Source organism: Lampetra planeri, chromosome 8 (genome assembly GCF_965212315.1).
Source record: "Lampetra planeri chromosome 8, kcLamPlan1.2.h2, whole genome shotgun sequence".
Classification (NCBI taxonomy): domain Eukaryota; kingdom Metazoa; phylum Chordata; class Hyperoartia; order Petromyzontiformes; family Petromyzontidae; genus Lampetra; species Lampetra planeri.
In genome coordinates this window covers 261345-287445 of record NC_136114.1, presented here as the reverse complement: position 1 = coordinate 287445, position 26101 = coordinate 261345, and the positions used below count along the sequence as shown (strand labels likewise).

Sequence of the window (26101 nt, the reverse complement as noted above, 5' to 3'; positions counted from 1 at the left end):
GTGTGCGACTGGTCATCCAAAACAGACCAAAGATCCACAACTACGAAATGAGACTCAACAGCGACACACTCCTCTGCTCCCGATGCGCTTATTTGGTTGACCACCTGCATGTGAAACTAGCTGTTGCTCTGCATCTACAGCAGTCTTGTGAAAGAAGACTATAAAGGAAAAATAGCAATAAACGTATTAACATAATAACTAATAGGTTATCGCAATTCACAAATAAAAATTACTTTACGTATGGCTATGATGTTCAGCACTACCCTGGGGGTGTACACTATAATTAGCAGAGGTGTGGACTCGAGTCAGACTCGAGTCATGAATTTGATGACTTCAGACTCGACTCGACAAAATGTACAAAGACTTGCAACTCGACTTGGACTTTAACATCAATGACTCGTGACTTCACTTGGACTTGCGCCTTTTGACTCGAGAAGACTTGCTACTTCCCATGAAAACTGGGGGAAAAAATGTTCACACGGCCGCGCCGCTCTCAGTTTATCTGCATCTGTGAAAAAAATGTAAACCACCTGTATGCATGCAGAGAGCACGCGCGCTGCCTGCACGACATCCAATCACTGTAGTCTCACGTTGTTTTGATTGGACAGCATCTAAGCAGGCACATTGCAAGACAACCAATGAAGCGCAACAAGCAACAACGCGCCAGTTGGCAAAATGATACCGAAGATAGTTTCGTTTGGCTATAAAAATTACGATGTAGTCGACAAAAAACGAGTTGCAATTTGCAAAACATGCGGGTCGAAGATTACAGACGGTGCTGCCACAACGTCTAACTTTGTTCGACACCTGAAGTTGCACAAAGAAAGGTAAGTTTTGAACGAATGCTAAGCACCTTATCGGATGTACCGTAACTTACTAGCTGCTGCATATTTACTGTATCAACGAGACAGTAAACGCACGTCTCCCTTGCCGGTTAATGCTTACAAAAATAGGGATTTTTGAACCCCGATTATATGAGGTACATGAGTGTAACACACTCAGATGGAAAACCTCTTCAACATCATGTCAACGTCCGTTTTAAAGTATCATTTCTACCTTGCTGCTAGACGGATAAACACAAATGTATATCTCAGTCTCTCCAACACACATGAGACAAAAACAGGCCTTCCAGTTTTACTCTTTCAATCGTTCAGTTTCAGAGTGGCTGGTGTGCTGCCTCATTGAGGTCGTTTATGTAATTTTGGTTAATCACAACTAAGCTGAACTGTCGCTGAAGACATAAACTATCACAATTAAACAATGAATGAGGCAGCAGTAGACCTGCAATTGCTGTGTGATGCAGCAAGGCACCATGGAATCTGGTGTACAGGAGAGAGTGAACTATAAAGCAGGGGTTCCCAAACTTTACCATGACAAGGCCCCCCATATAGCAGTAGATTCCAGCCAAGGCCCCCCTGACATGGGCCGTGCCACACTCTTTTTTCTGTGCACCTCCTTTCACAACTCGATGGAGTTGGTGCATCCCTAAACCCATCCAAGTACAACAGGAAACATAGTAAGACATATACACTGTAAAGAGGAAAATGATGACACAGTCACAGAAGATCCACCATTAGCCTTCCCTTTTCATATCATGCCCAAACAGCAGGCAGCGCATGGACATAGCGTGCTACCGTAGTCTAGGTCTGTGAGGCAGCGCACCACTGGGATATATACAGTATATAATAAAATAATAACGATTATAGTAGTAATGTTCAGAGATGCAATAGATTATTATAGTGCAGTTCTTAACTAATGGGGATATTGTTTAGCTTATTTTTGGTTTAATTTGGTTTATTTTACTTATTTAATTTATTCAATTATTTTGTTTTGCTATACTTTTCATGCCAACTTGCCATGGCCCCCCTAGCACCCCCTAGCGACACCCAGGGTTCCCCGTCCCCACTTTGAAAACCACTGCTATAAAGCATATGACTTCAGTTTCTTGAGGGAAAGGGCTTTCTTATGACTTTTGAAGCAGTGAAAATATTCTTAATATTGCATACACTGAAACTGAAATGTATTATCGTATACCGTAGTGTACAATAGACAATGAATATTAACACAACAACATTGATATGAGTAAAGAGTAGTTTCAAATACAACATGTGTGGCAATAAGGGATTTTCTGACATCTGTTTCATATTCTTTTCTGTTACAGGTATGAAGAATACCAGATGAACAAAAGCATCGTAGATGAACCACAACAGCCTTCAATCTCACAATTCCTGGACACTCGTGTAGGGCGTTACAGCATGAGCCACCCACAGCAGAAGGCCATCTCCAATGCGACACTGTCTGACTTGATTATTGATTGCAATTTTCCTCTATCTATTGTGGAAAATAAGAGCTTTCGTCACTTTCTGGCTGTGCTGGACAGCAAGTATACCCCAGTCTGTCGCCGAACGCTGACCACAAAAACAGAGAGCCTTGCTGAGGAGAGACGTTCAAAGTTAAAAACTCAATTGAGCAACACGGACCATGTTTCAGTCACTGTGGACATTTGGTCTGATCGAAAGATGAGGGGATTCCTTGGTGTCACTGTGCACTGGATGGAGAGAGATGCAGAGAGGGTACAGCTAAAGACAAATCTCTTGGCCTGCAACCGCTTCAAAGGCTCTCACATAGCGGAGCGCATCTGTGACCAATTTGAGGCAATATGTGATGAATACAACATCAAAGCTAAATTGGACTATATGATTAGTGACAATGCTGCTAACATGCGCAAGGCATTTACGTTCTGCTTCCCCAGCGAACAGGAGGAAGATGATGATGCTGGAGATAATCTTGATGATCCTGAGCTATGGCATGACTTAACCCTAGAAGACCAGCAAACCGTCGATGCTGCTATGGCAAAGAAACTGCGCCTGCAGTGTTTTGCACACACATTGCAGCTGGTGGTGGGAGACGGTTTGAAAGAAACAAAAGCGGCATGTCCTTCTCTCTCCAAGTTATCAAAACTTAGCTCCCTGCTCCACACAAGCACAACGTTTAAAGACATATTCGATGGTGAATTTGGGGAGCACAGAGGCATCCCTGCTGCAGTGAGCACGAGGTGGAATTCTACACTGCGGCAGGTGAAAGCAGTCCTTCATTGTGATCAGCAAAAGCTCTGCGCAGTTCTTGAGAAGGCCGGGCATAAAGAACTGTCATTCACACTACGAGAGTGGAATCTACTGAAGGAGTTGGTGGACATCTTGAAACTGTTCGGAGAAGCAACTGATTTGACACAGGGGGAGAAAGTAATTACAATCAGTGCAGTTGTTCCATCCGTCTTGTCCCTCAATCACCATCTTGAGAAGCTGAAGCCTCAAGTTCGTTTCCTGAGCGGCCTGGTCAGAGGTCTGCAGGCATCCCTGGAAAAAAGATTTCTTGGGATCTTCATTAATGTGAAAATGGCCCAGTCTCAAGAAGGGATCACTGCCCCCTTTTCGGACACAGTCTACCTGAAAGCAGCTGCCTTGGATCCAGCCTTTTGTCTGTTGTGGATTGAGCCCCATGTGCTGGTCAACCGTGACATCAAGGCAGAGGTGGCACAACGAGTTAAAGGTAAATCTTATTGACTTGCAATGCAACTTAAATGCAACGTAAAATAATTTGATCTTAATCTGATCTAGGATCTAATGTGATATTAATCTGACTTTAACAATAATAACAATTTTCAGTCTTGCACAGTATCATCAACATCAGTAATGGTAATAAGAGCTCTTTTGTTTCTGCTGTTGTGACACGTTTTTTTTTAATTGATCCTGAAAGATGCTGCAGAGACGGAGCAACCTGTGCCTGTGCCGGTGCCTGCTGAAGAAGAACTAGAGGACATGGAAGGAGAAGGGCTGTTTGCTGCATACCATAGGAGGCAGAAAAGGGATGTTGGGACCCCACCAGCAGTACAGCTAAGTCACTACATTGACATGGCAGAAGGACAGAATGCCCTTTTGTTCTGGGCACTGAACAGTAAGACTCTTCCTTCACTCTTTCAAGTAGCCATCCGAGTCTTGGCAGTGCCTGCTTCTAGTGCTCCAGTGGAGCGAGTTTTCAGCCATGGTGGCATCATTCTGCGTCCCCATCGTGCACAAATGACTGACAGACTTTTGGCCAATTTGATCTTTTGCAAATGCAATGCAGTGTAGGGGCCTCCCTCCACCTGTCCACAGCACGCATGCGCACACACACTCACTCTCTGCTCATCACCTGTCCACACAGCTCTCTCTCTCATACACACCAGTCTCTATGGAGGCATTCCAATTATATTATCAGGTTGGTCCAGTTTTTCAGAAGTGATAATTTTGAGGAGTGAGGATTTTATTGATGACATGTTTAAAAAAGTTTAGGCTAAAAGAACCCATGTCTATTTGAAAGTTAAACTGTTTTGCAATATGAGGTCAATGCAATACAGGACTGAAGCTGCTGTGCATTGTTCTAGTGCAATATGCTGTTGAAATAAGAGCATTTTTTGTGAAAATTAAATTTTCTGTTTTTTACTGTGTTTGATTAATGTCATTGTATAAAAAGAGGTTTAAATAAATACAAATCTTACAGACATACATGATTTGTATAAATTTTATTTCTGTGGTAAGAGGACTTGAAATGACTCGAAACTAAAATGGTAGGACTTTGGACTCGACTTGAGACTTGCAGGCTTTGACTTCTGACTCGACTTGGGACTTTCCTCATCTTTGACTCGACTTGACTCGGGACTCGAGAGCAAAGACTTGAGACTTACTTGTGACTTGCATATCAATGACTTTGTCCCACCTCTGATTAGCACAGCCGTCGAAAGTGTCACTGAAAATGTTACTGATGCTGTCACATAATCGTAGCGGGTAAAATGCGGGAAATGATTTTGGGTTGCGCACCATCGTGTGCTTAAGCTCTTTGTCAGGCCGAGTTGTGGGTTCCTGAGAGGGGTTGACGACCAGGGGATTTAAAAAGCAAGTGCAGCAGTCACACGGTCTGGAAGAGTGATACAGAATCCCAGCAGGCTCGAGGATTCTCAGTTGAGGGGTTGCTCAGGCATGTACTGCAGGGACAAAGGCCACGTATCAGAGCAAATGTGCGCATTGCACGGGTCGGCGGGAGGGAGGATGGGTGTAACAACCCAGTGGACAGGAGTCCATGAGGACACGAGAGGGGACATGTTGGTGCACCACCATGTAGCCGATTTAACCCTATACAGTGGTGCACATACAGTGCTCATGCAACCCAAAAAAACCCGTATAGCCTTAAAAGATGTTAGGGCAAGAATGATAGATTTTAAGTTTTCGTGACTGCAAGGATTCATACTCTTTTTTTTTTCGGTAAAGTCACGTAGGTCAAAAATAATAAAATAAATTGAATCACGACGTTTCGGGCGCAACACAAGCGTCCTTCAGGTGTGGACAACGTAGTGAAAGCGCAACCGCTTAAGTGTGTCTCAGAGATGGCTGTGACGAGGAGTTACAGTATATAGTTGCAGGGGATGGAGGGAGGGGGCCATGGTGAGTGTGGGGCGGGGTGTGGGCTGGGAGGTGACGCTGGGTACACCAGGGGGTGCGCTGGGAGGCAGCAACTGGAGCTGCAACTGAAGCGATGTGATGTAGATGGCGGAAGTAGATAAGCAAGCTATGACTAAGCCGCCTTTGTTATGCTACCGTGTGGAGTTCAAACTGAGATGTTAATGGTGATGGTAGTGTGTGGAGCTGAGGGTAACAGACTGGGAATATGGATTTGTTTAAGAAAATAAATCTACACTGGCTGTCTAGCAGTAAACTGCACGGTAACTAAAGTTTAACTTCGTTAATTACATCTTTCCAATGGTTGCTCAATTTGAATCCATCATCTCGGTTGAAGTTATGTCTATGTTTGTATATCTGGATGGCTTCATGGACAAATCTTTGGTAGTATCCAGGAGGTTTGCAGAGTACCTTGGTATCGGAGAACACAATGTCATGAGAACCAGCAGTATTACAAGTGGTCAGCCACGGCCGAAGAATTCGTCCTGCCGTGCTTCAAATCCGACTTGTGCTCGCGAATGCAATCAGAAATATGTCGTTTCGTTTCCCCGATATAACAATCCCCACAGATGCAACTCAGTTTGTCGACATCAGGGTACTGTAAGTCAGGAATGACATCCTTGACGAATGGGATAAGATCTTGTGTACTGTACTGAATCGGACCTGGATCTGGTGTTCAGAATTTTGGAAATCTTTTTGGTGACGCCTGCTATGTATGGCAACGTAATGGTTTTGATTGGAGTCTCAAGGGGTTGTTTCTCCACGTTGAGAGAAACAGCCTGGCGGATAGCACGGTCTGAGTATCCGTTCATCTTGAGGGCCAGATGTACATGTTCCAATTCACTGGCCAGGTGGTGTGGGTCAGAGATGCAGTGGGCCCTATGGTATAGTGTTTTGATGAGGGAATTCTTTTGTGCCGGATGGTGGTGGGAATCAAGCTTCAGGTAGGAATCTGTGTGGGTGGCCTTCCTGTAGACAGAATGTCCCAAAGAGCCATTGGGCCTCCTCTCAAACAGAATATCCAGGAATGGTAGCTTGCCATCCTTCACTTCCATGGTGAATTTGATGGATGGGTGTATGGAGTTTATGTGGTCTAGAAATTGGTTCAATGCTGGGAGGCCATGTGGCTAAATGACGAAAGTGTCATCCACGTATCTCTTCCACAGGAAAGGACGCAGAGTGGATGTCTGGATGGCGTTTGTTTCAAATTTCTCCATTAAAACATTGGCTATCACTGGTGATAAGGGGGAACCCATAGGGGTGCCCTCATTTTGTTTGTAGAAGGTACCATTCCAGGTGAAGTACGTGTTAGTGAGGCAGTGCCTAACCAGTGCAGGGACATCAGGGTTCAGTTCATGTTGGACTAAGTCTTCAATTATTGTTATGGTGTCAGGCACTGGAACCTTGGTGAACAGAGAGACCACATCAAAGCTGATGAGGACATCATCAGTAGACAGTACAATGTCCTTGACTAGAGAGACCAAGTGAGTTGAGTTAAGTACGGCTGAGGTGGTCTTGCCAGTGAAGGGAAGCAGAGTATCAGACAGAAAACGGGCCTGTTTGTAGGTAGGTGAGTTGATCGTGGACACGATGGGCCGTAGTGGGGTACCTTCTTTATGGATCTTGGGAAGCCCATAGAATCTGGGAAGTCTCAATGCCGAGGGTTTCAGGGAGAGGCGTTTGCTTGGTTTGATTAGGGAAGTCGAACTAGTGATGATCTTGTTGGTTTTAGTAGTTAGGCTATTAGTCGGATATCTATTGATTTTTGAGTAGCTGCCATCATTGAGTAGGTCCTGGATTTTGTTATTGTATGAGTGTTTATCCATGATGACAGTGGCATTGCCCTTGTCCGCCGAAAGGATATTTCTACGTCATGAAAAAGAGGGATGACATAATGTATGTGTAGTAGTCTTGTAGGGTCGTCGTCGGAGGCAACACGTTTTATTTATAATTATCACAGTACACAACTAGGTCCCTAACATGAAGGGGTAACGGCCCCTTCCACCCACAACCTAGGGAGGTACAGCCTCCGGGCTAATGTACCCTAGCCACCGGGCTAACGTCTTCTATGGCCCTCTGGCTAGTTGGACCTCGGGGAGACTAACCCACCACTGGCTTGGTGGGTCCCTGATCACTGGCCCATCCAGACCCGGCCCTTAAAAGGACGTTGGGCTGAGGGATCCTCAGGGTCCTAGCCTCCTGACCACTGGCACCGCACTGAGCCCCGGCCCTGAGAAGGACGTCGGTACTTGGGGTCCAGGGTCTTGTCTTCAGGCGGCTTCTTGGCTTCAGCTTGAGGCGAACTGCCTCCAGCTCTCAGGATCCCGCCTTTTATACCATTCCCCACCGAGGGGCGGGGTTCTGTGGGATCTCACACATCCCCCAGCCCCCTCCCCTCAGAGGGGTTCTGGCCATGGGTAACCCAACCGGTCCGCATCGGTTTATACCGCTCCCCACCGAGGGGCGGGATTCTGTGGGATCACAGACACCCCGCACCGTGCATGTCCCAGCATGACCACAACATCTGACGCCCATAGTTGAGAAGTTGCGCTCCGAGGCTGCAGAGGATGTCGCCACGGTGAACAGCTGGACGCCGATCTTCTGAAGATCGGGCCAGGCTTCGCCGTCAGACTGCCAATACTGCAAAAGTGTCTTATGTCCCTTGAGCAGCATAATTAATCTAAACCCGACGGCATCCTCCTGCTGCGCCGAAATTACATACTCGGTGAGCTGTATAAAGAGTCCCTCTCGCCTCTCGTCATCAACTGCCATTTCAACCTCGATCAGTGTCTCCAGTAAGATGTTTCGATTAGCTGGGCTCAAGCCCTCTCCAATGAACTGAGGATCTAACAGATACGCCAGTCCATGGGCCTGGGCCTTTCCGTACATGAGCTGAAAGCGACTTGCTGGTAACTTGATCAGGTAGTTGATCTCTTCAGTGCTCGCATGACCGTTTTCGTGTAGCTTGGCAAACTCAGCAGGGAGGGCGTGAAAATCCGGCAAACTTCAGAGACTGGTACGGAATCGGATTGATATTTGACAATCAATGCATCGATGGGCGTGAGAATGTCAAGGGACTTCTGCAACAGAGAGATAAAGTCGTCGCTAGTAATGATGGTCTTAATTCGCATGCGCTTCCCTTGATGAAGTCACGAGCTGTGACAATGGAATGGAGAATCCTCTCTGATGACAGCAGTGTCTCGCAATAGCCTTTGCTCGTTCCCCAATGTGTAGGAGCCAGCCGGACCAACGCTCGAAGGCCAGCGATCTTCTGTTCAGCCTGCAGCTGTGCCTTGAGAACGTGACTGTTGTGAACCAATTTGACCGTGTCCTTGCACCCCACAATTAACTCAAGCAGGTACTCGAATGGATAGTCGATCGGGTATGTGTGTTCTGATTGGCCGGCTTTCCTCGTCTTCGTCGCAGAGAATATGTCCTTGACAAGCAAATGCAGACCATACGACGTACAGCCTTGGAAATAAGATGGATGCGCCTTCGAGAGCCATTTCCATGCATTATTGTTGGTGGGTGTGTTGTCGATGACTACGCCAGTAAATGTAGCCTTCGGATGGGACGCCATCACACGTTGAAGATCCGAGGCGATCCAGTCAGCATTGTGGCCCTGCTCTCCAGTAGACACTGACTCGAGAAACAACGTTGTGGATGGCGATGTGACCATGTAGTTCACAATCGGATCATTCTTGATGTTTGACCACGCATCAGATGTCAGGTAAACGGACTTATTTTGTCCATGACGGTGTCATCCTTCTTCTTCATGTTGATGTACGCCCTATCGAGCAATGGTTCGGCCAACCTCTTCCTGTTCAGCAGCACAGCATCTGGGCAAAGGGCCTTCACAGCGATCACCAGGTTCTCCTCAGCCCGTTGCAACGACGTGCCTGAGACAAAGTAATGCACTGCTATGGCCTGCTCGAACTTCTCCTTCATATTCTTATCGAGCTTGGGTATTAGGTGATCTTTGATCGATCTTTGCTTCATCGATGAAGCATTCGATGTAGATTGAGTTGAGCTGCCGCTTGCCTTCGATGGCTTCGCTCGCTTCTTGTTCGACGCATACTACTCGGGACGATCATCTATCTCGGTGCCATTCATTGCCCTCCGAAAAGCGGCGCATGCATTCAGGTGCCTCATCACCTATTCACTCTTCTTGTGATGTTTGAATCTGGTGTGACAATGCTTGCAGATGGCACTCTTCAACTTGTGCGGTTCCGGATCATCGGTGAAGTGCCAAAACTGGCCCATTGAGCATCCCCTGGACTTCCCAGTGTTCGCCGATGCCTCGTCGGCCACTAAATCCTTCTTCGCATCGGCCACTCCATTCTTCTCCATAACAATTACGACATCATTGTCACATTCTTCGGAATCGAGTAAATCCTCATCCAGGTCCTGATACATTATCTTGCTCGCGGTGGAAATTGGGTTCGATTGATGACATTAGTAACTCAGGTAATGCCAAGATTTCTGATTTCCGGGCTCCAGCCTTCCTTAGTCCGTTACTTCAGTCAGACTTCCTGAAAAAAACAAAATAGCGTCTTTTTATAATAAACATCAAAACCTCACCCTAACTGGCCCCTAGGGATATTGAGTTTTTTTTTATTTAAACCTTATCAAACCTAATTATTTTAAACCTCGACTTGCCACCCATGATCCCGCTGGGAGCGAGTGTGTGTGCGCGCCCTCACATGAATGAATGTGTGAAAGTAAGGGAGCGGTAATATAGTGGTTAGCACACTGCGCTACGAATCCGTCGACCAACACCAGTGACGATTATATGAATTGGTCCTGGGCCTCCGCTAGGTCGACGCAGCCTGAACTGAGAACCTAGTGCTGTTTGTAAACATCGCCACTGGGGAGTCAAAGGCGGCCAAGCGTGGTGCTGGACATCCACCGCCTCGTGTGCTGTACCGGTCTCCATCGGCACTGCTTGCTAACAGCACTTGTTGCTACAATCTGTTAAGACTACACAGGGAATCGTTGTCACTGTTGTGTGCGTGCCTACCCCCCTGTGTGTATGCAATTGTGACGACTCATTATGCCCCTTCCGTCCAGCAACCCGGCATCAGGACTCGTAAGTGAAATGAAAATCTATTTTTTTTCTATTTATGTTACTTTATTTGACGTTTTATTTACTATACAGTATGACATGCTAATTTGCAATAATTTTTGTTATGAGTTAAACAATGCTTCCCGTTATTAACCGTAACACATTTTCTAAAACTGACTCTATGTCCATTTAAATACAGCACATTGGGTTTCGACTTCTGAACGAGTCTTAGGAATAGAACTCGTTTGTATGTCAGGGACTCCCCATAAACTGTCATTTCAAGTTTAATTTTTTGGTACTAGCGGAAGTACCCGGCTTTGCCCGGGTGAAAAATATATTTCTTAAGAACCTTACATATATATACACAGATACTAAGGTATTGTCAAAGCCCGGTGGGCTGTTTGTACATTTCTCCACCAGCAAATATATAAGAGGCTTTCACAAGTCCAAAAAGTTGTAGAAAGTGTGGGGTAAATAGTTGATGTCAAAAGGTTTCCGAAAATTGTGGTCTCCCCCCCCCCCCCTCAAAAATATCTTTACCCCTCGTAGGTATATATACTAACAACACCTTACATCCAACAGAGGAAGTGGTATCTATTGACTCTGTAGTAGTATCTACTGACTGTACCGTAGTATCTACTGAGCCAGTAGTAGCTACTGACTGTGTAGTAGTATTTAGTGACTGTAATAACTACTGACCATAGTAGTATTTACTGGGCCTACAGTAGTATCTACCGACTATATACTCGTAACGACTAACTGTATAGTATCTGCTGACTCTATAGTTGTATCCACTGACTATAGTAGTAACTAGAAAATATATAGCAGTATCTACTCACTCTATAATAGTATCTACTGACTCTAGTAGCTACTCACCGTGGTAGTATGTATTGACTGTATAGTAGTATATACTGACTATAGCAGTATTGACTGACTGTAGTGGTATATACTGACTGTTTTAGTATTTACTATAGCAGTATCTACCAACTCGATAGCAGTATCTACTATCACTACAGCAGTGTATACCAACTGAGGTGGTACCTGCTATCACTACAGCAGTGCATACTGACTGGTGGTACCTGTTATGATTACAGCAGTGCATACTGCTGTGTTGGTACCTGTTATGATGACAGCAGTGCACAGTGTGGTGGAACCTGCTATGATTACAGCAGTGCATACTGCTGTGGTGGTATCTGCTATGATGAGAGGAGTACATATTGTGGTAGTGGTACCTGGTATGATAACAACAGTACATACTGTGGTGGTGGTACCTGCTCTGATGAGAGCAGTACATACTGTGGTGGTGGTACCTGCTATGATTACAGCAGTGCATATTCACTGTACACATCATTCACCCTCACCATTCACTACTCACAACTCACCCTCAACACTCATCCTCACCACTCCCACTCACTATTCACCATTCACCCTCACAACTAACCACTCACCAATCTCCCTCACCAATCTCCCTCACCACTCACCCTCACCACTCACCCTCACCACTCACCCTCACCACTCACCAATCACCACTCACCCTCAACACTCACTCTCACCACTAAGCCTCACCACTAACCATCACCACTCTCCCTCACCACTCTCCCTCACCACTCACCACTCACTCTCACCATTCACCCTCACCATTCAGCCTCACCACTCACCCTCACCACTCACCTTCACCACTCACCACTCACCATCACAACAACCACTCACCACTCACCCTCACCACTCAACCTCACCCTAACTACTCACCATTCATCCTCACCAATCACCACTGACCAATCACCACTCACCACTCTCCACTAATCCTCACCACTCAACCTCACCACTCACCCTCAAAACTAACCACTCTCTCACCACTCACCTTCACCACTCAGCACTCACCCTCACCACTCACCCTCACCACTCACCCTCACCACTCACCCTCACCACTCATCACTCACCCTCACCACTCACCCTGACCACTCACCACTCATCCTCACCAATCACACCCTCACCAATCACCAATCACCACTCACCCGCACTGCTCACCCTCACCACTCACCATTCACGCTCACCCTCACCACTCACCCCTCACTAATCACCACTCACAACCGCCACTCACCCTCACCACTCACCCTCAACACTCACCCTCACCACTCACCCTCACCACTCACCCTCACTACTCACCACTCATCCTCACCAATCACACCCTCAACAATCACCACTCACTCTCACCACTCACGCTCACCACTCACCCTCACCACTCACTCTCACCACTCACCACTCACCCTCACAACAACCACTCACCCTCACCGCTCACCACTCACCCTCACTACTCACCCTCACCACTCACCACTCATCCTCACCAATCACACCCTCACCAATCACCACTCACCCTCACTGCTCACCCTCACCACTCACCACTCACCCTCACCACTCAACCTCACCCTCACCACTCAACCTCACCACTCACCCCTCACTAATCACCACTCACAACCGCAACTCACCCTCCCCACTCACCCTCACTACTCACCACTCACCCTCACCATTCACCCTCACCACTCTCCCTCACCACTCTCCCTCACCACTCTCCCTCACCACTCACCCTCACTACTCATCACTCACCCTCTACACTCACCCTCACCACTCACCCTCACCACTCACCCTGACCACTCACCACTCATCCTCACCAATCACACCCTCACCAATCACCACTCACCCTCACTGTTCACCCTCACCCTCACCACTCACCCTCACCACTCACCAATCACCACTCACCCTCACCACTCACTCTCACCACTAACCCTCACCACTAACCATCACCACTCTCCCTCACCACTCTCCCTCACCACTCACTCTCACCATTCACCCTCACCATTCAGCCTCACCACTCACCCTCACCACTCACCTTCACCACTCACCACTCACCATCACAACAACCACTCACCCTCACCACTCACCCTCACCACTCAACCTCACCCTCACTACTCACCACTCATCCTCACCAATCACACCCTCACCAATCACCACTCACCCTCACCACTTGCCACTCATCCTCACCACTCACTACTCACCCTCACCACTCACCCTCACCATTCACCCTCACCACTCTCCCTCACCACTCTCTCTCACCACTCTCCCTCACCACTCACCCTCACCACTCACCAGTCACACTCACCACTCACCCTCACTACTCACCACTCACCCTCAACACTCACCCTCACCGCTCACCACTCACCCTCACCACTCACCCTCACCACTCACCCTGACCACTCACCACTCATCCTCACCAATCACACCCTCACCAATCACCACTCACCCTCACTGCTCACCCTCACCACTCACCCTCACCACTCACCCTCACCACTCACCAATCAACACTCACCCTCACCACTTACTCTCACCACTAACCCTCACCACTAACCATCACCACTCTCCCTCACCACTCTCCCTCACCACTCACTCTCACCATTCACCCTCACCATTCAGCCTCACCACTCACCCTCACCACTCACCTTCACCACTCACCACTCACCATCACAACAACCACTCACCCTCACCACTCACCCTCACCACTCAACCTCACCCTCACTACTCACCATTCATCCTCACCAATCACCACTGACCAATCACCACTCACCACTCTCCACTAACCCTCACCACTCAACCTCACCACTCACCCTCAAAACTAACCACTCTCTCACCACTCACCTTCATCACTCAGCACTCACCCTCACCACTCACCCTCACCACTCACCCTCACCACTCACGCTTACACTCACCCCTCACTGCTCACCACTCACCCATCACCACTCACAACCGCCACTCACCCTCACCACTCACCCTCACCACTCACCCTCACAACAACCACTCACCCTCACCACTCATCACTCACCCTCACCCTCACCACTCACCCTGACCACTCACCACTCATCCTCACCAATCACACCCTCACCAATCACCAATCACCACTCACCCGCACTGCTCACCCTCACCACTCACCATTCACGCTCACCCTCACCACTCACCCCTCACTAATCACCACTCACAACCGCCACTCACCCTCACCACTAACCCTCAACACTCACCTTCACCACTCACCCTCACCACTCACCCTCACTACTCACCACTCATCCTCACCAATCACACCCTCAACAATCACCAGTCACTCTCACCACTCACGCTCACCACTCACCCTCACCACTCACTCTCACCACTCACCCTCACAACAACCACTCACCCTCACCACTCACCCTCACTACTCACCCTCACCACTCACCACTCATCTTCACCAATCACACCCTCACCAATCACCACTCACCCTCACTGCTCACCCTCACCGCTCACCACTCACCCTCACCACTCAACCTCACCCTCACCACTCAACCTCACCCTCACCACTCACCCCTCACTAATCACCACTCACAACCGCAACTCACCCTCCCCACTCACCCTCACCACTCATCCTCACCAATCACACCCTCACCAATCACCACTCACCCTCACCACTTGCCACTCATCCTCACCACTCACTACTCACCCTCACCACTCACCCTCACCATTCACCCTCACCACTCTCTCTCACCACTCTCCCTCACCACTCTCCCTCACCACTCACCCTCACCACTCACCAATCACGCTCACCACTCACCCTCACTACTCACCACTCACCCTCAACACTCACCCTCACCGCTCACCACTCACCCTCACCACTCACCCTCACCACTCACCCTGACCACTCACCACTCACGCTCACCCTCACCACTCACCCCTCACTAATCACCACTCACAACCGCCACTGACCCTCACCACTCACCCTCACCACTCACCCTCACCCTCACTACTCACCACTCATCCTCACCAATCACACCCTCAACAATGACCACTCACCCTCACCACTCACGCTCAACACTCACCCTCACCACTCATGCTCACCACTAACCCTCACCACTCACCCTCACCACTCACTAATCACCATTCACAACCGTCACTCACCCTCACCACTCACTCTTACCACTCACCCTCACCACTCACCCTCACCACTCACAACAACCACTCACCCTCACTACTCACCCTCACCACTCATCCTCACCAATCACACCCTCACCAATCACCACTCACCCTCACTGCTCACCCTCACCGCTCACCACTCAACTTCACCTTCACCACTCACGCTCACCCTCACCACTCACCCCTCACTAATCACCACTCACAACCGCCACTCACCCTCCCCACTCACCTTCACCACTCACCCTCACCAATCACAACTCACCCTCACCACTTACCACTCACCCTCACCATTCACTACTCACCCTCACCCTCACCATTCACCCTCACCATTCTCCCTCACCACTCTCCCTCACCACTCTCCCTCACCACTCTCCCTCACCAATCACCCTCACCAGTCACGCTCACCCCTAACCACTCACCCTCACTACTCACCATCACCACTTACCCTCACCACTCACCCTCACCACTCACCCTCACCACTCACCCTCACCACTCACCCTCACCACAAACCCTAACCACTCACCCTCACCACTAACCCTCACCACTCACCTTTACCACTCACCCTCACCACTAACCCTCACCACTCACCCTTACTACTCACCACTCAACCTCACCACTCTTCCTCACCACTCACCCTCACCACTCACCCTCACCATCACCCCTCACCATCACCACTCATCCTCAACACTCACCCTTACCACTCACCACTCACCACTCACCATCACCACTCACCCCTCACCACTCACCCTCACCACTCACCCTCACCATTCACCACTCATGCTCACCACTCACCCCTCACCACTAACCCTCACCACTCACCCTCACCACTCACCCTCACCACTCTCCCTCACCACTCACCCTCACCACTCACCAATCACGCTCACCACTCACCCTCACACACTCACCACTCACCCTCAACACTCACCCTCACCGCTCACCACTCACCCTCACCACTCACCCTCACCACTCACCCTGACCACTCACCACTCACGCTCACCCTCACCACTCACCCCTCACTAATCACCACTCACAACGCCACTGACCCTCACCACTCACCCTCACCACTCACCCTCACCACTCACCCTCACTACTCACCACTCATCCTCACCAATCACACCCTCAACAATGACCACTCACCCTCACCACTCACGCTCAACACTCACCCTCACCACTCATGCTCACCACTAACCCTCACCACTCACCCTCACCACTCACTAATCACCACTCACAACCGTCACTCACCCTCACCACTCACTCTTACCACTCACCCTCACCACTCACCCTCACCACTCACAAAAACCACTCACCCTCACTACTCACCCTCACCACTCATCCTCACCAATCACACCCTCACCAATCACCACTCACCCTCACTGCTCACCCTCACCGCTCACCACTCAACCGCACCCTCACCACTCACGCTCACCCTCACCACTCACCCCTCACTAATCACCACTCACAACCGCCACTCACCCTCTCCACTCACCCTCACCACTCACCCTCACCAATCCCCACTCACCCTCACCACTTACCACTCACCCTCACCATTCACTACTCACCCTCACCACTCACCCTCACCATTCACCCTCACCATTCTCCCTCACCACTCTCCCTCACCACTCTCCCTCACCACTCTCCCTCACCAATCACCCTCACCAGTCACTCTCACCCCTAACCACTCACCCTCACTACTCACCATCACCACTTACCCTCACCACTCACCCTCACCACTCACCCTCACCCTCACCACTCACCCTCACCACTCACCCTCACCACTCACCACAAAACCTAACCACTCACCCTCACCACTAACCCTCACCACTCACCTTTACCACGCACCCTCACCACTAACCCTCACCACTCACCCTTACTACTCACCACTCAACCTCACCACTCTTCCTGACCACTCACCCTCACCACTCACCACTCACCCTCACCATCACCCCTCACCATCACCACTCACCCTCACCACTCACCCTTACCACTCACCACTCACCACTCACCATCACCACTCACCCCTCACCACTCATCCTCACCACTCACCCTCACCATTCACCACTCATGCTCACCACTCACCCCTCACCACTAACCCTCACCACTCACCCTCACCACTCACCCTGACCTCTCACCACTGACCACTCACCCTTCCCACTCACCCTCACCACTCACCCTTCCTACTCACCACTCAACCTCACCACTCACCCTCACCACTCACCACCCACAACTCACCCTCACCACTCATGCTCACCACTCACCCTCACCACTCACCCTTACCACTCACCACTCAGCATCACCACTCACCCCTCACCCTCACCACTCACCCCTCACTAATCACCACTCACAACTGCCACTCACCCTCCCCCCTCACCATCACCACTCACCCTCACCACTCACCCTTATTACTCACCACTCACCACTCACCATCACCACTCACCCCTCACCACTCACCCTCACCACTCACCCTCACCATTCACCACTCATGCTCACCACTCACCCCTCACCACTAACCCTCACCACTCACCCTCACCACTCACCCTGACCACTCACCACTCACGCTCACCCTCACCACTCACCCCTCACTAATCACCACTCACAACCGCCACTGACCCTCACCACTCACCCTCACCACTCACCCTCACCACTCACCCTCACCACTCACCACTCACGCTCACCCTCACCACTCACCCCTCACTAATCACCACTCACAACCGCCACTGACCCTCACCACTCACCCTCACCACTCACCCTCACCACTCACCACTCACGCTCACCCTCACCACTCACCCCTCACTAATCACCACTCACAACCGCCACTGACCCTCACCACTCACCCTCACCACTCACCCTCACCACTCACCCTCACCACTCACCCTCACCATTCACCACTCATGCTCACCACTCACCCCTCACCACTAACCCTCACCACTCACCCTCACCACTCACCCTCACCACTCTCCCTCACCACTCACCCTCACCACTCACCACTCATGCTCACCACTAACCCTCACCACTCACCCTCACCACTCACCCTCACCACTCACAACAACCACTCACCCTCACTACTCACCCTCACCACTCATCCTCACCAATCACACCCTCACCAATCACCACTCACCCTCACTGCTCACCCTCACCGCTCACCACTCAACCTCACCCTCACCACTCACGCTCACCCTCACCACTCACCCCTCACTAATCACCACTCACAACCGCCACTCACCCTCCCCACTCACCCTCACCACTCACCCTCACCAATCCCCACTCACCCTCACCACTTACCACTCACCCTCACCATTCACTACTCACCCTCACCACTCACCCTCACCATTCACCCTCACCATTCTCCCTCACCACTCTCCCTCACCACTCTCCCTCACCACTCTCCCTCACCAATCACCCTCACCAGTCACGCTCACCCCTAACCACTCACCCTCACTACTCACCATCACCACTTACCATCACCACTCACCCTCACCACTCATCCTCACCCCCACCACTCACCCTCACCACTCACCCTCACCACTCACCACAAACCCTAACCACTCACCCTCACCACTAACCCTCACCACTCACCTTTACCACTCACCCTCACCACTAACCCTCACCACTCACCCTTACTACTCACCACTCAACCTCACCACTCTTCCTCACCACTCACCCTCACCACTCACCCTCACCATCACCCCTCACCATCACCACTCACCCTCACCACTCACCCTTACCACTCACCACTCACCATCACCACTCACCCCTCACCACTCACCCTCACCACTCACCCTCACCATTCACCACTCATGCTCACCACTCACCCCTCACCACTAACCCTCACCACTCACCCTCACCACTCACCCTGACCTCTCACCACTGACCACTCACCCTCCCCACTCACCCTCACCACTCACCCTTCCTACTCACCACTCAACCTCACCACTCACCCTCACCACTCACCACCCACAACTCACCCTCACCACTCATGCTCACCACTCACCCTCACCACTCACCCTTACCACTCACCACTCAGCATCACCACTCACCCCTCACCACTAACCCTCACCACTCACCCTCACCACTCACCCTGACCTCTCACCACTGACCACTCACCCTCCCCACTCACCCTCACCACTCACCCTTCCTACTCACCACTCAACCTCACCACTCACCCTCACCACTCACCACCCACAACTCACCCTCATCACTCACGCTCACCATTCACCCTCACCACTCACCCCTCTCCCTCACCACTCACCCTCACCACACACCCCTCTCCCTCACCACTCACGCTCACCACTCACCCTCACACTTCTCCCTCGCCTTCACCACTCACCCCTCTCCCTCACCACTCACCCCTCTCCCTCACCACTCACGCTCACCCCTGTCCCTCACCACTCACCATCACCACTCACCCCTTTCCCTAACCACTCACGCTCACCACTCACCCTCACCACTCACCACTCACCACTCACCACCTCACCACTCACCCCTCTCCCTCAGCACTCACCCTCACTACTCACTACTCACCCTCACCACTCACGCTCACCACTCACCCTCACCCCTCACCACTCACCCTCACCACTCACCCTCACCAATCATCCTCACTACTCACCACTCACCCTCACCACTCTCCCTCACCACTCACAACTCACTCTCACCACTCAACCTCGCCACTCACCCCTCTCCATCACCACTCACCCTCACCACTCACCCTCACCACTATCCCTCACCAATCACCCTCACCACTCTCCCTCACCAATCACCCTCACCAATCATCCTCACCACTCACCCTCAGCACTCACGCTCACCACTCACCCTCACCACTCACCACTCACCCTAACCACTCACCCCTCTCCCTCACCAATCACCTTAACCACTCACCCCTCTCCCTCACCACTCACGCTCACCACTCACCCTATCCAATCATCCTAACTTCACTACTCACCCTCACCACTCACCCTCACCACTCACTCTCACCACTCACGATCACCACTCACCTTCACCACTCACCACTCACCCCTATCCGTCACCACTCACCCTCACCACTCATCCCTCTCCCTCACCACTCACCCTCACCACTCACCCTCACCACTCACCCTCACCGCTCATCATTCACCCTCACCACTCACCCTTACCACTCACCCTCACCACTCACCACTCACCCTTCTCCCTCACCACTCACCCTAACCACTCATTCCTCTCCCTCACCAATCACCTTAACCACTCACTCCTCTCCCTCACCACTCACGCTCACCACTCACCCTCACCAATCATCCTCACTACTCACTACTCACCCTCACCACTCACTCTCACCACTCACGCTCATCACTCACCCTCAGCACTCACCCCTCTCCGTCACCACTCACCCTCACCACTCACCCCTCTCCCTCACTACTCACTACCACCACTCTTCCTCACCACTCACCCTCACCAATCACCCTCACCGCTCACCACTCACCATCACCACTCGCCCTCACCACTCACCACTCACGCTCAACCTCACCACTCACCCCTCACTAAACACCACTCACAACCGCCACTCGCCCTCACCACTCACCACTCACCCTCACTCACCCTCACCAATCATCTTCACTACTCACGACTCACCACTCACTCTCACCACTCACGCTCACCACTCACCCTCACCACTCACCACTCACCCCTATCCGTCACCACTCACCCTCACCACTCATCCCTCTCCCTCACCACTCACCCTCACCACTCACCCTCACCACTCACCCTCACCGCTCATCATTCACCCTCACCACTCACCACTCACCCTTCTCCCTCACCACTCACCCTAACCACTCATTCCTCTCCCTCACCAATCACCCTAACCACTCACTCCTCTCCCTCACCACTCACGCTCACCACTCACCCTCACCAATCATCCTCACTACTCACCCTCACCACTCACTCTTACCACTCACGCTCATCACTCACCCTCAGCACTAACCACTCACCCCTCTCCGTCACCACTCACCCTCACTACTCACCCCTCTCCCTCACTACTCACTACCACCACTCTTCCTCACCACTCACCCTCACCAATCACCCTCACCGCTCACCACTCACCATCACCACTCGCCCTCACCACTCACCACTCACGCTCACCCTCACCACTCACTCCTCACTAAACACCACTCACAACTGCCACTCGCCCTCACCACTCACCCTCATTCACCCTCACCAATCATCCTCACTACTCATGACTCACCACTCACTCTCACCACTCACGCTCACCCTCTCCCTCACCACTCACCCATCACCACTCACCCTCACCAATCATCCTCACTACTCACCACTCTTCCTCACCACTCACTCTCACCACTCACGCTCACCCCTCACCACTCACCCCTCTCCCTCACCACTCACCCCTCTCCCTCACCACTCACGCTCACCACTGACCCTGACTACTCACCCTCACCAATAATCCTCACTACTCACCACTCATCCTCACCACTCACCCTCACCACACACCCCTCTCCCTCACCACTCACCCTCACCACTCACCCCTCTCCCTCACCACTCACCCTCACCACTCACCCTCACCAATCACCCTCACGCTCACCACTCACCCTCACCACTCACCCTCACCACTCACCCTCACCACTCAATCTCACCACTCACCACTCCCCACTCACGCTCACCCTCATCACTCACGCTCACCATTCACCCTCACCACTCACCCCTCTCCCTCACCACTTACCCTCACCACTCACCCCTCTCCCTCACCACTCACCCTCACCACTCACCCCTCTCCCTCACCACTCACGCTCACCACTCACCCTCACCCCTCTCCCTCACCCTCACCACTCACCCCTCTCCCTCACCACTCACCCCTCTCCCTCACCACTCACGCTCACCCCTGTCCCTCACCACTCAACATTATCACTCACCCCTCTCCCTAACCACTCACGCTCACCACTCACCCTCACCACTCACCCTCACCACTCACTCTCACAACTCACACTCACCACTCACCCTCACCACTCACCACCTCACCACTCACCCCTCTCCCTCACCACTCACCCTCACTCCTCACCACTCACCCTCACCACTCATGCTCACCACTCACCACTCACCCTCACCAATCATCCTCACTACTCACCACTCACCCTCACCACTCACCCTCACCACTCACAACTCACTCTCACCACTCAACTTCGCCACTCACCCCTCTCTGTCACCACTCACACTCACCACTCACCCTCACCACTCTCCCTCACCAATCACCCTCACCACTCTCCCTCACCAATCACCCTCACCAATCATCTTCACCACTCACCCTCAGCACTCACGCTCACCACTCACCCTCACCACTCACCCCTCACCACTCTCCACTCACCCTAACCACTCACCCCTCTCCCTCACCAATCACCCTAACCACTCACCCCTCTCCCTCACCACTCACGCTCACCACTCACCCTAACCAATCATCCTCACTTCACTACTCACCCGCACCGCTCACCACTCACCCTCACCCCTCACCACTTACCCTCACCACTCACCCTCACCACTCACCCTCACCAATCATCCTCACTACTCACCACTCACCCTCACCACTCACCCTCACCACTCACAACTCACTCTCACCACTCAACCTCACCACTCACCCCTCTCTGTCACCACTCACCCTCACCACTCACCCTCACCACTCTCCCTCACCAATCACCCTCACCACTCTCCCTCACCAATCACCCTCGCCAATCATCCTCACCACTCACCCCTCACCACTCTCCACTCACCCTAACCACTCACCCCTCTCCCTCACCAATCACCCTAACCACTCACCCCTCTCCCTCACCACTCACGCTCACCACTCACCCTAACCAATCATCCTCACTTCACTACTCACCCTCACCACTCACCCTCACCACTCACTCTCACCACTCACGCTCACCTCTCACCCTCACCACTCACCCCTCTCCGTCACCACTCACCCTCACCACTCATCCCTCTCCCTCACCACTCACCCTCACCACTCACCCCTCTCCCTCACCACTCACGCTCACCACTCACCCTCACCAATCATCCACACTTCTCACCACTCACCCTCACCACTCACCCCTCTCCCTCACCACTCACCCTCACCACTCACCCCTCACCACTCACCCTCACCACTCACCCTCACCACTCATCCTCCTCACCAATCACCCTCACCGCTCACCACTCACCCTCACCACTCACCCTCACCACTCACCCTCACCCCTCCGACTCACGCTCACCCTTATCACTCACGCTCACCATTCACCCTCACCACTCACCCCTCTCCCTCACCACTCACCCTCACCACTCACCCCTCTCCCTCACCACTCACGCTCACCACTCACCCTCACCCCTCTCCCTCACCCTCACCACTCACCCCTGTCCCTCACCACTCACCCCTCTCCCTCACCACTCACGCTCACCTCTGTCCCTCACTACTCACCATCACCACTCACCCCTCTCCCTAACCACTCACGCTCACCACTCACCCTCACCACTCACCCTCACCACTCACTCTCACCACTCACGCTAACCACTCACCCTCCCCACTCACCACTCACCACTCACCACCTCACCACTCACCCCTCTCCCTCAGCACTCACCCTCACTACTCACCACTCACCCTTCTCCCTCACCACTCACCCTAACCACTCATTCCTCTCCCTCACCAATCACCCTAACCACTCACCCCTCTCCCTCACCACTCACGCTCACCACTCACCCTCACCAATCATCCTCACTTCTCACCACTCACCCTCACCACTCACCCCTCTCCCTCACCACTCACCCTCACCACTCACCCCTCTCCCTCACCACTCACCCTCACCACTCACCCTCACCACTCACCCTCACCAATCACCCTCACCGCTCACCACTCACCCTCACCACTCACCCTCACCACTCACCCTCACCACTCACCACTCCGACTCACGCTCACCCTTGTCACTCACGCTCACCATTAACCCTCACCACTCACCCCTCTCCCTCACCACTCACCCTCACCACTCACCCCTCTCCCTCACCACTCACCCTCACCACTCACCCCTCTCCCTCACCACTCACGCTCACCACTCACCCTCACCCCTCTCCCTCACCCTCACCACTCACCCCTCTCCCTCACCACTGACCCCTCTCCCTCACCACTCACGCTCACCCCTGTCCCTCACCACTCAACATTACCACTCACCCGTCTCCCTAACCACTCACGCTCACCACTCTCCCTTACCACTCACCCTCACCACTCACCCTCACCACTCACCCTCACCAATCACCCTCACCGCTCACCACTCACCCTCACCACTCACCCTCACCACTCACACTCACCACTCAATCTCACCACTCACCACTCCCCACTCACGCTCACCCTCATCACTCACGCTCACCATTCACCCTCACTGCTCACCCCGCTCCCTCACAACTCACCCTCACCACTCACCCCTCTCCCTCACCACTGACCCCTCTCCCTCACCACTCACGCTCACCCCTGTCCCTCACCACTCAACATTACCACTCACCCGTCTCCCTAACCACTCACGCTCACCACTCTCCCTTACCACTCACCCTCACCACTCACCCTCACCACTCACCCTCACCAATCACCCTCACCGCTCACCACTCACCCTCACCACTCACCCTCACCACTCACCCTCACCACTCACTCTCACCACTCACGATCACCACTCACCTTCACCACTCACCACTCACCCCTATCCGTCACCACTCACCCTCACCACTCATCCCTCACCACTCACCCTCACCACTCACCCTCACCACTCACCCTCACCGCTCATCATTCACCCTCACCACTCACCCTTACCACTCACCCTCACCACTCACCACTCACCCTTCTCCCTCACCACTCACCCTAACCACTCATTCCTCTCCCTCACCAATCACCTTAACCACTCACTCCTCTCCCTCACCACTCACGCTCACCACTCACCCTCACCAATCATCCTCACTACTCACTACTCACCCTCACCACTCACTCTCACCACTCACGCTCATCACTCACCCTCAGCACTCACCCCTCTCCGTCACCACTCACCCTCACCACTCACCCCTCTCCCTCACTACTCACTACCACCACTCTTCCTCACCACTCACCCTCACCAATCACCCTCACCGCTCACCACTCACCATCACCACTCGCCCTCACCACTCACCACTCACGCTCAACCTCACCACTCACCCCTCACTAAACACCACTCACAACCGCCACTCGCCCTCACCACTCACCACTCACCCTCACTCACCCTCACCAATCATCTTCACTACTCACGACTCACCACTCACTCTCACCACTCACGCTCACCACTCACCCTCACCACTCACCACTCACCCCTATCCGTCACCACTCACCCTCACCACTCATCCCTCTCCCTCACCACTCACCCTCACCACTCACCCTCACCACTCACCCTCACCGCTCATCATTCACCCTCACCACTCACCACTCACCCTTCTCCCTCACCACTCACCCTAACCACTCATTCCTCTCCCTCACCAATCACCCTAACCACTCACTCCTCTCCCTCACCACTCACGCTCACCACTCACCCTCACCAATCATCCT

General features: G+C 52.2%; 1 long non-coding RNA gene across 1 annotated transcript; it reads left to right on the top strand.

Moving 5' to 3' along the window:
* Positions 1–665: 665 nt before the first annotated feature.
* LOC144720181 (uncharacterized) lies at positions 666–4544 on the top strand. The gene is made up of 3 exons (XR_013585721.1): positions 666–827; positions 2162–3549; positions 3757–4544. It is a non-coding gene; the product is annotated as an uncharacterized LOC144720181 (long non-coding RNA).
* Positions 4545–26101: the final 21557 nt, after the last annotated feature.